Here is a 17,518-nt window from a genome sequence, read left to right as displayed (position 1 = left end):
AACAAAACTATACCAAAGTCTGCCAATTTTTGCTAAAATTTCCATCGTCTCGTCTGTGTGTATAAAGAGCTAGATAACTGAAATTTGGTGCCATTGTAAACATGTTTTGTTTTACTTTTCATACAGAGATATTGTGTCTATGTGCTATAAACCCTCATGTTTCATGTACTAAGAGAAAGTCTTAAGCAATTGCCTTTTCCTCCCCATTCCAAGTGGATATCAGCCATAGATATCATTCTTTAAGAAGGAAACAGAGCATTCAGGAGAGGAAGGAATTAGGTATTGACTAATCAATGAACAACAGCAAAAAAAAGTCACCAATATTGGTCAACTCACTTGGAAGTATAATCAGATTCTTCATCTGTAACTCAAATTTTAAAACTCGAATAATTTACGGAAAAGGGATTAATTTAGCCATTTTGAGTCAAAGATTTATTTCATAGCTTCATCCCAAATCCTGTATATTGTTGGATCCCTTTCCCCTTTGAAGACTTAGTGAATGATTGAAGCTTCTGCTTTCTGAGAAACAGATAACACAAGACCAGTAATCTGACTCTAAACCACTGGATAAAGGCAGTTTGTTTCCTCTTAGCCCATCTGTCAACACCTCTTCAGTAATTAGTCCTAATTATTACAAAGGACTAGCCTCCCATTCGCATTATTAAATCAGAAATAGTATCATAGCCAGGTATCTTTCAACACCTACCAGACCAGCGACCTTCGATTTCATTGAATCTTCTATCAGTATCCGCCTTTGCAAGAGCCTAGGCAGTAATTTTAGCATCAGCTTCAAAGATGCAGATCCCACAGTGGAATTCCAGGGATGCATTCATATACACATCCACATCATGTGACAGGAGAGCAAGCAACATAATTGACCTTTGCATTGTTCCCTAAACTACCGTGATATCAAACACACATTCAGTTTTATACAACAGAACTTTTTTTGTGCTTATAAAAGTCTTCCTTTGAACTAAATACTAATAGGGAAGCTAATGGCATCCTGGTTGTAAATATAACAATTTAACATTTTTAAGGAATAATAATGAGGTATTGCTATAATTTGGAACAACCAGAGGTATTTTTTTTCTTTTAAGGAGGACGTGCACAAATAAAACAAAGCAGCCCCTTCTACCCCCAACATGGGCTTGTGCCTGTATAAAGAAGGTTTAATGGGTTCTTATTTATTTATATATATATTTCCCGTATATTTGAAATTCTTCTCTGGAAGGCTTTATATGTCTGGAAAACATATATGGTTGCAACATCACAGATACCAAGGAAGTTAAACTTAATTAGTTGAGAAAAGTCTTTGTTTTTGTTAACATATATTTAAGCACAACTCTTGAAAGAAAAAGGTGTCTGTGTTAAGGATTCAGCACCCTTTCCCTTAAAGGCAAAGAGTGTAGTCACGATACACAGCTGAGACCACTAGTGAGGTCTTGTTTACACTGGGATTTTCAGACACCAGTGCAAACCCCTAGCTTAGACATGGTGCATTGCTATAAAGGCACTGGTGCACGCTATGACTTGCACCAATGCAACACTAAGGGTTTGTCCTGATACAGATACAGCAGTGCAGTGTACAAAAACTTCAGTGTAAACAAAGCAAGTCCTCCAACAAAAACAGGGTAAACAAGACATGATGTCCCTAATGTTTTGTCTGCTCATATTTTACCTAGAAACATTTTACGAAGGCACAAGCCCATTTCCTCATCCAGCATCCCCTTTGCAGGTCACTTTTAAAACCAACAAAAAGTTTTATAATGATCAGAAGTTAATTATTTTACAGGAAATAGCCATTCAGTTTATTTAGGGTGAAATTCTACCCAACTAGCAAACTGCTTGAATGATCAGGATTTGTGGCAGGGCACTAAGTGAGAATGGAAATGGGTGGGAATCACACACACACATGTCTGCAAGGACTTTATAGCCCCTCTATGGTGCTATTGAAGCCCATGGAGTGGTATAGGGGCTGCAACTCCTATGTGAGGGTTTGGGGCCACGGAAGCCATGGAAGTATTAAACCCATGGCCTCTTCTCCAATCCACCTGTTGCAGTTCCCTCTAAACTGGTCTATTTGGAATTTTCATGAAGACATCTCTACAGCACACAGGGAGTGTGCAGGTACTCTGTGGAAATACTCCATTCCAATTTTCCATATACATCCCTCTATACTACAGGACTTACATGGTGCACAGGGCATCATGCAGCACATCCACACCTGGATCAGTTTCCCCATCATAAGTAACTCAACCTCATGCCAGCAACAACAAAAAGCTACTAAAGCTAACATCCCCAGTCTCATATTTTTCCAATCAAATGCCATTATAACCATAATTAGCAATAGATAGGTACTGGAAGATCAATGGATCCAACTTTGAAATGCGAATAAATATTTCAAATACCATATTAATAAGGCATCCATTAAAATCAATATTAACACGCTTAGTACAAAATACTCTTATTACATTTCCCTTTATAAAGCTCTAATGGTCATATTAATAGCTCCAGCATAAGGTGGAGTTTTCCTCCTTACAATGTCACTTCTATCATTAACATTTTTTTTTTTAATACAAATCAAAATCAGATGTGCCTTTTAAAGGAAAAAGGTGTTTCTCTATTGAATAAATATTATTCCAGTTAGTCTACCCAGCATAAGACTCTCCTGAGCTCTAAGAATTTTAAGATTTCTGTAGTAGGGCTAAGCAAGTGAGAAAAGGGTAAATACTGAAGGTGAGTACTTGGGCAAGCAGGTGGTGGCTGTACCGTTCAAATGCTGGAGAAATGGCATAGTAGTTTAAATACATTTTTAAAAACACTTAGATTTCCTGGAATTACCAGTTAAAATCCCAGCGGAATGACTGTCCTTCATCCTTCTACATTAAACAGCCCACTTCCATCTACCACGTGTTTATCTTTCAGTGTAGACCTTTAAAGATTCTATCTGTTCTGCATCAACACTAAAGAACACTCAGCACTTTTTGTAAGAGTTTGCGTTGGTGTCCCTGGCCAAAATCCCTGTCCTCCACACTACAGTGCAGCATACCAGTTGGCTACCACTCTCCACCCTAGAGTTGGCTGCCTTTCAATGGAGTATTTTACATATGGACAGATCCAGCCCTACTTTAAGGTCACTTGGTGTCATATGAAAAGCTGGGGATGGAATGGGTATTTTTTATATGCACCTCTCATCATCTTAGTTTCCATAAAAATATGCAACTAAATGTTTGATCAAAAAATGAGAAGTAATAATTATATGAACAGGCACATACAATGTAGCCTTGAAAAGAAAAATAGGCACAGCCAGGAAGGATCAAAGAGAAAATTCATCCGAACTCAGGGGACTAAGGAGCAGGTGTCCATATCTCCCAGACTCTGGGGCTATGGGGGCAGTTCAGCCCCCAGCGCAGGCTAGGGCAGCCCTAACTCACATTCCCAGCTCTCATAGCATGTATGGGTCTTGCAGCAACAGGGAACAGCCAGGGTGCAGTAAGGCCATCCATCTTCCTCCCTTTCTCCTATGGACTGCCTCAGAAACACCCCAGCCCTGAAATGATTATGGGAGTGATCCTGCAGTCTTTATTAAGGTTAAACTCCGGCCGAATTTTTGCACTCAATTTAATAAAATCACTAGAAATTACATATTATAGGTGTTGGAATGATGCTGACTCTGTTATATGAACACCATGTAAAAAAAGATCTAATGACTATATTCTTGTATAATGGTTCTTTGAACAAAAGCTAACTGGTATATATTTGTTTCTGATATTTACATGGCAAGGATTTGTAAACTAGTTAAAACTCCCTAAATAAAATAAACAAACAAATAGAAAAAAAACCTGGAGTTTAACCTGAATAAAGACTGCAGGATAAGGCCCCATATTTCCAACACAGTTTTTACAAGGAGAAATGAGGCCCTGCTTTGTTCAATTGCTGGCGACCAACCTCTACATAAGTTGCAAAACTGTGTATTTATTTGCATATGAGAATATTCTAAGGCAACGCCCTTTTGCAGTTTCCTTAGTGGTAAAATGGCCCTATCCTCCAAATGCTGACAATACAAAAGTAACTTGACAGACTATTCACGTGAATAATGTTTGTGCAGGTTTGCATCACAGCACCATGGAATGTTCACTTGGTCCCTATTTTTAAAGGACCTCAAAACATAAACGTTTTCAAAATCATATATTTTGTATAAAACAGTATTATAATTTACCTTGCAAGATCTTCAGTCTCTTGCTCTTGCAAAAACTGCAAGTACTGGGTTCACGGAAGAACTATGTGCCAAGAGTATTATATCCACTACTGCAATAAATTCTTCATGGTTGAGGCTAGGCCCTTTTTTTACATGAGTGACCTTTGTTTATGTTTGCGAATGTTATTCTAAAGTTTTATTGGATGCTATGAAATGTGTGTGTTCATGAATTTCTTGTGGATATAAGAGGAGATAGATTTCAAAACCACATGTAAAAGATAACAGAATAGTGGGTTGTATTCTAAACAAGCGCTCAAAATAGCTAAACCCTAGTCAGTATTGTGATAATGTGGACAAGTCATACATCATGTGAAGCATATACCCCACTATAAACATATATACAAATGTGAATTCAGTATAACCAGGATTAAATATGAATCACATGCTTAAGCAGAGAGTTTTTTTAAAATCTGAAAGTCAAAGCTTTTTTCTACACAGCACTGTAAATTTAGATTTCCTAAACTGTTATTCCTTGCTTTAGTTATTGGTACATTTATGGTTTGGCAAAATAACTCCTTTAAGTAAACTGAATACTTTATACATTTGAAGTGCACAGATTATATTTAATAAAAGCCACTACTATAATTTTTATAAAACTTGGCTGGATTTCACTGGCTGGACTTTGGGGATTTTTAAATCCCTGGAGAGCTTGGTATGGAATATATCTGTTCACTGTTATTACCAGTCTCTAATAAATAGCATTGCTGACCCTCTGGAACCTAAATTGTAGGTATTCTTCATCTACCCAGTCAGCACTGGGCATTTTGGATTCAGTTTATATTCAGCACTTGACTCTGAAAGAAAGTCCCAGGCATCCACCAGAGCTGTAATTTCAGGCAATCAACAGGAATGTTAATGGCCTTACACCATCAGGAGCCTGATTCTGAGAGCTGCTGTGCACCCACAACTCCCAATGAAGTCAGTGGGTTTAAAGTTTCAGCACTTCTCAGTAACGGGTCCGATGTCAGATTTTTTCTTCAAGGACCCATTCACAGTCCATTCTATTCTACAGCAGCTTTCCCACTGACTGCTAAAGGTGCACCCTCCACAGTTGCTGGAAGAACTAAGAAGGGAACAAAGCAGACAAAGCATAAAAATCATCAACAAGATCAGATAGAAGAAACATTACATTGCATTAAAGTAATTACCAGAAATTAGGACTTCTCTAAAATATTCGCAACAGGCTAGATTGCGCCTTGACACTCAGCCCTGTGTCAGGGCAGCAGGCAGCTACACCACTGAAGGAGGAACACCAGGAAGAAACTGACTTGGAGAGCCACACAATTCCTTCCCTGCTCCCTTTTTGTTTGGGAGGAAAGTAAGTTTGGGTGAAGCTTACTCCTTATTCCTAGCCAGCACCTCAGGCCAGCACATAGAGGGGAGCCCATTTCCTGCCCCCTCTCCCCTACTCAGGGTGGTGGTGGTGGAAATATTAAGCATGCAGGTTTTATGGTCCCTCCTTTCCCTCCAAAGCATTCAAAAGCAGCCATGGCATGGGGTCAAGAGGGGAGATGGTGGAATGGGACATAGGAGGGCACACTTACTTCCCACTACTCCCCTGGTAGGGCTAGAGACAAACTTGTCCAATGCTGGCATTAGCATGGCACAGAAGAAGAATGCTATTTAAGAAGAAGATACACTTCAAGTACCTAAGTACAATAACTCACATTTCATGGGTCTGATAGAGATTTTCCTTACCTTTTTTAAATATAGGGTACATTTTAAATATTGAATTACATTTTGGAGCCATCTGGTTACACAGCATTTATGGCGTAAAAGATACCACAATTAAGTGTGTTGGTTTGTTATATAAATAAGGAACAGTAAAATAGAGGTAGGTTTTACCCCCATTATATTGATGGAGAAACAGTCCAAGAGAGATTAAATGTCTTGTTAAGGGCTCAAAAGTAGCTATTTTAGAATAGGATTAGAACTCAGGAGTTCCTAACACCTACTCCTATGATTAGACCACTAGACTGTGCCTGTCTCTCATAGAAATGGTTTTTTTTAAATTGTGGGAAGGCAGTGTTGTCTAGTGGTTAGAGGGGGAACTAGTAGTCAGGAGGATACGAGTTCCTTTCCTAACTTGGCCACAGAGTTACTGTGTCCCCTCGCTTCTGACTAGTCACTCAGGGAAACTGAGGTCTAGTGAGGCATGAAAATATCAAAGATCTTGAAGACTGAAGAACGTATTTAATAGTTGAGGCATTTCAGTTCACCTTTAAATGAAATTTCATCTCATAAATGGGCTCCACATGGACACAGGTGTCTGCCTGCATGCATCTTATTGGAAGGCCAGGGCTCAGTTCATTAATGTTGTAAATCACCTTGACGATTATATTAAAAATCTTGCATTTCTATATTGGAAAAATGAGTTACAATAACCTAACTCTTACTCATGAATACCATCCAAAATGTAGGAAATTATATACAACCCTTCCGTTGGCAAACAATTTAAATAACTGATCTGTCATAGAAAAAAGACAGATGATAAAACAGCTTAATTCTAATGGCTCAATTGTGGTGCTAAATCACAGTTCAGGATAGAAGGTAGCAAGGATGCACAATGAGCAGGAGCACGCCATCGCCTACCTAAAGTAAGGGGGAAATCAGATATTGCACCATCCAGGGATAGGGTGCAGCGTGTGCCCTCCTAGAACAGGGTGGTTCTGCTAGTCAGTAAAGTGGAGCATGGCCCTGTCATCTCCCTCCCTATATGATGCAGCTAGCGTTGCTGCGGGAACTAGCTTAGAGCACAGCTTGCACTCTGTAAAACTCAAACGCTGCCACTGAACCAGGCTCCTGTGTGGGTGCACAAAGGTAGGTGGGTGAGGAAGTTCCCTATATCCTCTCACCCCAACTTGTGCACCCCAGCAGGGATGGGCTGAACTATAACTCATTCTGAAAAATTTCTTACATTTGACAATAAACTAAAATATTTTGTAACCCACACACCTCCTGGGTGTGCTGTTCTGTCCCCTCTAGTGGCACCGAGACCACTTAGACATTAATGAGTCTGCTCTACAGCCTTAGCTAAGGGCCCGTTGGCTTTTAGCTCATGCAGCAGAGGCTCATGCACTAAGCTCCAGGTCTGTCGGTGTTACAATTTCATGCAACAAAAAGAAAAAATAATCCATTTTCATCCACCCCCACCACTTTGATAAACCATTTGGTCTCTCGTTTCACCTAAATAAGCATGGGTGCGTGATGGTTTATGGAGCTATTTGAGCACCCAGTAAAGTGTACGTGGTTGATTAAGCTCTACTACCCACTTTGTTTCTCAACCACTGGGAACTAATAAGCAAAACAAAGAATGTTAAGCAGCACACTTCCAAGCTGGAATGGCGGCCACTTCTATGGTTAACACCAACAATCCCCAATAATAATAAAAAAAAAGGAATTTCATTAGCTTCACTTGTAGGGAGGGAGTGGGAGGAATGATGTGTCAAACTGCAGTCAAGGAAGTAAATATGCCAACTGGAAAAACTGACTATAAACAGCTTTCTTACATAAACACAGAAGGAAGTAACCAACACCCTCAATTGTTCAGTAAGGAGCGGGGGGTCTGTAAATGCAACTAGAAAAAACAAACAAAACTGAAACAATTCCTGAATATTCCTTCTGCGCATAATTATCCCCATATTCGTTGTTCTAATTCAACAAGGTGAAACTGCCAACAAGTGTTAGAATTTGAGGCACAAATGATAAAACTAAAAGACAAACGAAGTGCAAAGTCAAAATGGGCCAATCATAAAAAAAGAACAAATTTATGATGGACTAAATTCTAGTAGGCCAGGCACATAAATGAGCATCAGGAAGACTGAGAAGGGAGCAGTGGGAAAGCATTATGGAAGCTGGCTGATCTGGGGAGACTGCTATGTGGGCCCATTGCAATTTCCCTTGTGGATTATCTAAACGGGGAATAGCCATGGTTTACAGTGGTTACATGCACACGCAGCCACCCAGACCAAATAACAGTCCCTGCTCACAGGTCTCTTAGCAGAAATAAAATCTCCAAGAGCTACATCCAAAGGGGTGGTCAAAAAATAATTAGGTAAGTTCATGGAAGATAGGGCCATCAATGGCTATTAGCCAAGATGTCAGGGATGAATCTCATACTCTGGGTGTCCGTAAACCTCTGACTGCCAGAAGCTGGGACTGGATGACAGGGCATAGATCACTTGATAATTGTCCTGTTCTGTTCATTCCCTCTGAAGCATCTAACACCAGCCACTGTGGGAAGACAGGATACTGGGCTAGATGGACCATTGGTCTGACCCAGTATGGCCGTTCTTAAATTCTTATGGTCTCAAGCAGAGCTAATGTAAGGCAAATGTGATGCTACAAAACTGCCTATGTCACTTAGCCTGCATCAGGCATATTTTGGCTCATTATGTTTTTAAACAGTCACAATCTTCTAGTTATGGGGCTGGAACTTATCAGTGCTAATCAAAGAACAGTAGGGCAATATATCAGTATAAGTATATTCTGCCAACCCCTGATAATTAATAGATCGTAAAACTGACAGATACTCCTGTAGGAGTCAGGATTTCTAATGCATTGGTAGCAGCAAGGTTATGTTACTCTTACGGTTTCTTATCAGGGTTTTAATTTCATTTGCTTTCTGCATCTACCTTCTAAATCCCTGACCAATCAGAAACAGAGCAGATGTCAGTCAGCATAAAGAAAGAAACAGTAGACAAAAATGTGTCAAACTGGTTTTGAATTTTTTAAAATAATAATTAAAAGCACACAGAGCTAAGTGCTCATACCACATCAGGCTTCCTATTTGGGACAAAGCTGCATCACTCTTCATCCCATTTCCCAGTCATGCCAAAAAGTTACCTTTGCTTTCCCAAGGACAACAGTGACTTATTGTGACACAACTTGTCAGTCTGTGCACTCAGATGGCTGTGATGGCAGTAAAGAGCAGAGACACAGGTATGTCCCTTGACACTATACGTGTAATATTTGATAGAAAAACTTAGGAGTTTCTTAGGTATATATTCTAAAATATAGAAAATAAAATGTTTAAGAGCTATGTGCAGAGGCAACTTTGTGATAAATCAATCTCTCTTCCATTTTAAATTCAAGCTCATCTCTGTCTATAAGGTGCTACACAGTTCTGTCCCAGCTTAAGTCTGACTTCTAGCTATCACCTATTCTCCCACTTATATCCATGCTCCCCTGCTCTCCTTTGGCCATAGGCATGCCCATGCCTTTTTTCATGCTGCACACTATACCCGGCACACCCTCACTGACCCTGTAAAGTATACAACCACAGTCTCCCACTTCAAGTCCCCCCCTCACAATGTAGTTCTTTTGGTCAACCTGGCCTTCACTCTGCTTTCACTCTGGACACTACTTCCTCCTCCCCCATTTTAATAAGTTAAAATGCATATATAACAACAAGCATACCTCACAATCTTTCCCTGATCTAATTCATGCATTCCCTTACCCTCTCCCTTTCTTTGTCATCCATCCTTGCTGTGTTGTCTAGTCCAGCACTCTATTCTCCCACCTCTACTCACACTGTATAGTACTTTATTCCACAAATAGTCCCATTGATTTCAGATGGCAGAATCTGGCCCTGTAAAACATCATCCACATCTATGACGCAGAATAAAAAATAATGTTCACAGAACTGATGTGTTTGCATAATTCCTCTTTCCCCACCCCTCAAATGATCAAATCTTCTGCTGTTCAAATTCCATTCTTGATGATGGAAACTTGCATTTGAAGGAAAGACAGGTAGAATTTTCTGACTAACTGGACCAGCTGAGCTATGTTTCTGTGCATGCGCTACAGTATCTTTTCTGGAGCACACCTACTAACCAGAGAGGACACTGAGCAATTGATAGTTTTGACAGCCAGAAGTTAATCAGGTGACAAATTATCAGGTTTAAAGAAATAATAAAGTAGAATCCAGATGTGAATTTGTTGGATGAGAATCCCAGCATCTCCCATATTATCTCATGCACATTTCAATTTATGGGAAGAAAATAGAGTAAAGGGAGTGTCTCCACCCTTTCTCATGCGGACCATAAAATAGATTTATTACCTATGTTATATTCTGTGTTTTCTCCTGAGGAAAAAGTATGGGAAGTAGTGGAACAAGTTTTTTTTTTTTAAACAACTGGGATTTTCTTTATGATGAACACAAAGCCAAATTTTGAACCCTGTTCATATCATAAGGCCCTCCTATTTAATACTGTAGTCCAGGGTTTCTCAACCTTTTTGATACCAGCGACCGGTGCCTTCCTAAACTGTATCAAGGAGATCTCAGGGAGATCTCAGAGACCAGCGCTGGTTAGGGTGACCAGACAGCAAGGAGCCTATATAAGAAAAAGACCCAAAAATCGGGACTGTCCCTATAAAATCGGGACATCTGGTCACCCTAGCGCTGGTCCACGGACCAGTTGTTGAGAAACACTGCACTAGTCACACTTTCTACCTTCTTAAATCTTGTAGCACTGCCTTTACATTTCAGTGGGGAAATCTACAACTGTTCCAGCTGTCTGAATGTGGAAAGTCTTCCCTGAGATTCCTATTTGGTAAAGGTTTAGAGTAGAATTCAACCCCCACCCCATAATATCAAAGGTTTTTGGCTGCTATTGAAAAATTGTGGAGTAACTCTCATACTGAGAGCATTGGTCTACATTCCTCCTCAGCTAATTCCGGTTCAGCTTCACCTCCCATTGCACAGGTGCTCAGGAGAAGGTCTATAAGGGAATATCTATCCTGCAAATAGACACTGGTGGCTGACCCATGCCAGCTGACTAGGGCTTGTGGGGCTCGAGCTAAGGGGCTGTTTAATTGCAGTGTAGACGTGAGACCCTCCCACCTCGCAGTGTCATATATCTACACGGAAATTAAACAGCCCCTTAGCCTGAGCCCCGCAAGCTGGAGTCAGCTGGTACGGGCCGGCCATGGGTTTTTAATTGCAGTGTAGACATTCTTAAGTAGCCACTCTTAGGGCAAGAGTAAGGAGAGAATGTATTTAGAAAGGTTGGGCTCTACACTCAGGGATTGTAGGAATGGGTTGAACCTCAACTGGGAATTTTTTCTTGTGTATTTTTTTCTCTGATTGTAAAAATCACCTTCTGAATGTTAAGAATAAATCATGAGAAAGAGAGTTGGCTTCCCCCCCGCTGTCTCTGAGCCTTTCCACTAGCTTATAATCTGACATTATCATTCTATTTTGGGTGTATCAAAGCTTCTATCAACACTCTAAGTCCTACCATGCTGAGTGACATGCTTACAGCACAGGTTGTCCAGCAACCGAGCGATAACAGAATTTATTCCTGCAGTGTAGATGAGATTGAATCATGTTTTAAGTATGTTTCTGAACCATGCTGCAGCCTGGATTTTTGCTCAGTTTGGGAACACAGTTAACAAGGCCCCTCTACACTGCAAGGGTAATATACTTTTTTAACCATGTCAGAAACTATCCTTTTGTTACTGGGTCTCCTTACTCAGTAGGATTTGCAGTGTACATAGAACCTACATGTCCAATTTTTTACAACTTGGTTCATCTAGCAACTGCAGTTTAATGGGTCATATTTTCTCCAGAAGGCAGACCTATACTAGCTTCACCCAGCTCTTTGGAAGAATTCCTTTATACGTCAATTCTTTACAGAAAGTCATATACGTTTACCACCCAGTTAAGTTAAGCAATACTGAATAGAGTCATCATAAGAAGCACATAATCAAAATGCATCATAACAGGACTTCTCAACAACGCTTTTTGTGAAGAAAAAAAAATTTTTTCAGGAGAAAAAAAGAGGGATTTTATTCATGTTTTGAACTGTTATGTCTGAAGTACTTACAGGAATATAACATATTTGGAAGTTTTTTGATATTAGAAATATTAGGTTTTGAGATCATTTGGGATGACCTCATTCATGGCTTTCACACATGTAAATAATACAGCTATCAGAAACACAAATAGTAAAACTTTTCTACCATACCATCGTGTGCATGTTATTTCAAAGTGTGTGTGTGTGTGTGTATATATATATATAATATTATATATATATACACACTCACACACACACACAGTAAAATTATATATACACATACTCATTCACATCACCACCATTTGAAAATAGGTTTGTTTGTTTTTTTAGCTATTGTAATAACATGATTGATTCCGATTTCAGAAGTGGAACAAAGCATTACATGAGCTATATCACAGTGGCAATCTACAGCAGTTACATGGTATATGACAAAAGCCTCAAGAGTCCACTTTTTGTCACATTCCAGTGTGCCAATAGTAAACTCAAAGGAAGTTTTTCTTCAGCTCTTAGCTGTGGCAAAAATTGAACAGCTTTTTCATGGATTTATTTTATTCTGATTGTTTTGTGATCCCTTTTACTGCTCCATAGAGACCAATAATTTTGAAATTACTCAGCAATTACAATGAGTCCTTTTGGCACCTTAGAGACTAACAAATTTATTTGGGCATAAGCTTTTGTGGGCTAAAACCCACTTCAGCAGATGCATGGAGTGGGTTTTAGCCCATGAAAGCTTATGCCCAAATAAATTTGTTAGTCTCTAAGGTGCCACAAGGACTCCTTCGTTTTTGCTGATACAGACTAACACGGCTACCACTCTGAAATCTGTCAGCAATTACAGTGGTTTTTGAGCCATTGCAATTTTAAACTCTTCATTTGTAGTACCAAATACATTTTAATGGGTCAAACTTTAATATTTAAAAAATGATCCATAAATCCACCTACATACATTTTCTGACCCAGAATGCTATTACTGCCATTTAAGTTAAACTACCTTTTCTCTTTTAATATACACACGTTTTACTTAGGTTCAAAGTTGTGCAAATTGCAACACGACAGCATAATAACTCAAAAGCAAAAAGTTCAAGCTTTGATTTGTCAGCATTAAAGTTTCTTTTAACACTGGCAAAATACATGCATCTTGGAAAAAGGGAATTGTGAGTATTGTTTTCATTGGCTTTTGTGGAGAAACTAGTTACAACTGACTGGTTCACAGTTCTTACTATTCCAGGGGAAGCTGGGCTTATGGAGAATTAGTATTCAAGTTAAAATATAAAAGGCATGTGAACACAAGACATGTTATAGCCAGATAATACTGCATGGTACAAAGCAGGAAATTTGTTGACTAGGAATGTAAGAACACATAAAGGACATTGGTGAAGGGTTGGGCTGCAAAATGTAATCTGTAATACTTTAAAATGCAATTATGGCCAGGGAAGTAACTATGAGGCAAAAATGACATCTTCTTCAGTGTATTAGCTCCCAATGCATATTAAGACTTCAGTCTGCTGATTTTAATGACAAAAACCAGTTTTTACTCCTATTAGAACTGCAGAGCCATGAGAGATTGGGAGCTAGCTTCTATTCTGTTGCATGCACTAACACCATTAACAGTTCTGACAGCAGAATCTTTATCACCGACGTCCACAAACAAGCCAGAAGGAGCTGAGCTTTTGTTTCCAGAATGATTTTGGTTATGAAAAAACATTTCCTTGTAAACTGAGCTAATTTCATTAGGAGTCATTAATAGACAATACAAGTACTACGAGACATCATTTTCAATAATTACAATTAAAAATTCTTGCAAAGAGTGTCCTTTTCAGTCTAAATAACTTAGGCCCATATACTTCCTCTGGTGTGCAGTGCAGGAGAGAAAAAACCAGGGTAGACCCATTCAGAGAGGGCAAGCGACTAAGTAAGATGGTGTGGGATCCACGAAAGTATTCAGACACCTAAACCCCAGACTCAGGCACCCAAGCCCCTGTGTTAGGCACCTAAGCCCCAGTTGTAGCTCCACTGCAAGCCACAAAACTCTCACCAAACCCTCTAGGCACCTCCCAGGTCAGTGCCCTAACAACAGGTCTATAGCATCATTCTCTCTGGACCAATGACTGTTCCACTGTGGACAAATACTTAAATAGAGCATCCACCTGGAAGGGAGGAAAACCCACGTCCAGTCCCCCTGCTCCATCAACTATCATTATTCATCCACAGTGGACCAGCTTCAACAGGAGAGATTCTAGAAATAAGATATGCCCCTCCACCTCCGGCTGTCTTGTGTGGATTGAGGTAGGTGCCTAACTCATTCCTGCAAGAAACACCTTAGGCACCTAAGCTGCCTGATTCCAGGCAGTGGGTGGCTGTTTGTGGATCACCAAGCTAGACACCTTCCTGCAACCTGAACTTAAGCTTCTATCTCCAAGAAAGGGGAGGGGCTTAGCACACACCCCTCTCCTTAGCATCTCTTATTGGCTATCTTAGGCGGCTCCCCACCTAGTGGGCTTGCTTCTGAGGATCCCATTCTTAGATGCCTTTCTCTCCCCATTCATTGCATTGGGAGCCTAGGTGCCTAACTCGACCTTGGGGATCACAGTGTTGGTCCTGAATTTTCTAGCCGCCTAAAGGTTAGGTGCCATGATGCTCACCATTGCAACGCCTAAATCACTTTGTGGATCCTTCTTAGTTACATTGCTCCCTCTGACTGGATTCATGGAAGAAGTTAGTAGGGTTGGGATTTGGAGGGTGGGGCGGAATAGAGGTGAGACAGGAACAAGCTGAGATAAAAAACCTGTTCCTCCAACACTGCAAGCCGCTCTTCAAGAAATCTTGCAGAGAGGGAATTCTGACTGAGAATATAGGGCAACAGAGGCTGGGATCTCTTTTGGGCCATACATCCTGCCCATTTTGCACCCTGCTAATCCCATGAATGAGAGCATCGGAAGGAGAATATGTGGAATCACAGACTTTAAACTTTTGTATACAAGGGGATAATACAGGCTATTTTTTAATGAAATAAAAATATCACCTATTCTCATTGAGACAAATAGATACAAAGAAAACCACCCAAATTTCAGATATGGGTACCTAAATATCAAATCTAAATTCTGCATCTGTGTGCTCAAATTGGTAGGCAGGCCCATGAAATGACTTTACATTTCTATGTGTTAATCTAAATGCTCGTGCATGGTGTAGTTGTTTGTAGACTGGGCCTTACCGACCTTATGCATGATCTTGTAGTATATTGCTCGGTTGCTGTAGAATCAGGCAGCCAGTAGAGGGAGCAAAAGTAAATAAAGCATTGTCAAAACTGTGACAATATCAATGAGGCTCCTAATGAGGAAGTACAGCAAAGCCACTTGGTTTGCATTACATAAAAGCAGATGAGGGAAAACATTCTTTACCAAATGGAAGATGACAAATCTAGCAAGAAAAGAGTATTTTCCAGCTTCTGAGAGGGATTAGTAACACGTAGTAAAAGTCTCTGGGTTAAATTCAATCCTGGTGTAACTAGGGGCAATTCCACTGACTGGAGTTGTGCCTGGGCTAAATTTGATACTAAAAAGCTATAATGTACAAAATATAATAATACTTTTTATGTTTGTAAATGCTTTTCATTTGAAGATCTCTAAATACTTTATAAATTAGTACTGCGTTACTATTGCAATTTTCCACATGGGGAAATTGAGGTTTACAGAAGGTAAATGACATGCCCAAGGTCACAAAGTAAATTAGTAGCAGAGTTGGGTACAGAACCCAAGAGATTACATTCCATGTCCCACCTTGCTATAGCCAGTAGACCACACTCTTCCTCAAGCTGAAATGTCCCTTTATGGATAGGAAAATCCACCTAGGTCATCAAACTTACTCTTTAAAACCTGACAAAATACTCATTCTTGTTGGTCATAAAATAAACGCACAGAGATTACTATAGAACTTGTAAAATTCAATACACTAAAATTATAAGATATTACATTTCTTTTTAGTATTTATGACTCACTGATATTAAAAAACTAATGTGATATATTCTAACTCAAGGCACAAGGCATTAGCATCACAAATGCCAGCTGCTAGAAGAAAAAATCATTACACAGGGGCTCTCCAAAGATGCTCTTTCCTCCAAATACCCACAACAACAACTCTGGAATATTTCAAAGCAACAGTTTAACTGTAATTACAAAGACTTGGATGGTAATCAAAATATTATTTTACTCTAGTATTGTCCTAGGGTTACCAGATGTCCTGATTTTATAGGGACAGTCCTGATATTTGGGGCTTTTTCTTATATAGGCTCCTATTACCTCCCACCCCCATCCCAATTTTTCACACTTGCTGTCTGGTCACCCTATATTGTCCTTATATAGGACAAAGATACTAGGCCCCTCACAAACATTTGTCCTGTGAAGTATTTCCCCATCTCCAGTTACTTTTCCTCTAGTTCAAAATTCTGAGCATCTCTACCAATATTATTAACTAAAAAAAGAATATGAAACAAATTAAATGTGACCATCTGTAGGGATACAATCAGAGAGAGGGAACTTAGAGGGAACACAGTCAAAAATGGAGTAGCAGACAACAGCCCAATGTCCATCTCACTGCTGCCAGCTTGTTGTCTCTTATGAAAGGAAGCTCAGAGGCTTCAGATTAGGAAAAAAACTAGAATCCATCCACAGGGAGACAGGAGTGGGAGGGAAAATCCATGATGTTATCTGAGGAGGTGGTGTGAGACATGGTTCTTAAATATTGAGTCCTGATTTCATTTAGCTTTTAATTAATCTCTGATGGTACAATTGTGTAACAAGTTACTGTTATTTAATATTTGTATTGCAATAGCGTCTAAAGGCCCCACTCTGCATCAGGGCCTTTGTGCAAAGCATTAGGTGCCGTGCAAAGATCCTGACCCTGCTCCAAAGGGCTTATATATTAAACATATGTACAGTCAATGTGTTGCCTTGAGGCAGGGCTGCTAGACAGGAAGTCCCACAGGTTTCACTCCTGGCTCTTCCACTGACCAGCTGTGTGACTTTCTGCCAGTTGCTTCACCTCTCAGTGCCTCAGTCTCCCCATTTGTAAATTGGAGATAACCATTTCACAGCGGTGTTGTGACAATTAAATTAGGTCATGCCTGAAAAGCAACCTCCATATATTGATTCCCCCAGTAACAGTGACACAGGGCCCTTCAACCCCTCTCCCAGCACAGAGGTCCCCCGAGTGGCAGCACCGCACAGTCCCTCTTCCCCTCAGAGGTGATAGCAACCCAGCACCCCCATATATCGCATAGGGGTCCCCCCACCAGCAACATGGATCCCCTCGTCCCTACCACTGACAGCAATGCGGACCCCTCATCTACACTGGGTCCCCCCATAATGAAAGGGATCCCTCGCCCCCATGGAGCCCCCCCATAGCGACACAGGCCCCTTGCCCCCACAGGGCTCCCTCCATAGTGACACGGACCCCTCGCCCCCTT

The 17,518-nt window shown here is 40.2% G+C and overlaps 1 protein-coding gene across 4 annotated transcripts in view; it reads right to left on the bottom strand.

Moving 5' to 3' along the window:
- GNB1L (G protein subunit beta 1 like) overlaps positions 1-17,518 on the bottom strand; it is a 54,672-nt gene that overhangs the window by 36,735 nt on the left and 419 nt on the right. The gene's annotated exons all lie outside the window — the stretch shown is intronic.

This window comes from Terrapene carolina, unplaced genomic scaffold, assembly GCF_002925995.2.
Source record: "Terrapene carolina triunguis isolate 2854851 unplaced genomic scaffold, T_m_triunguis-2.0 Scaffold234, whole genome shotgun sequence".
NCBI lineage: Eukaryota > Metazoa > Chordata > Testudines > Emydidae > Terrapene > Terrapene triunguis.
The sequence above is the reverse complement of the archived record's forward strand: the minus strand, read 5'-3'. Positions and strand labels throughout refer to the sequence as shown.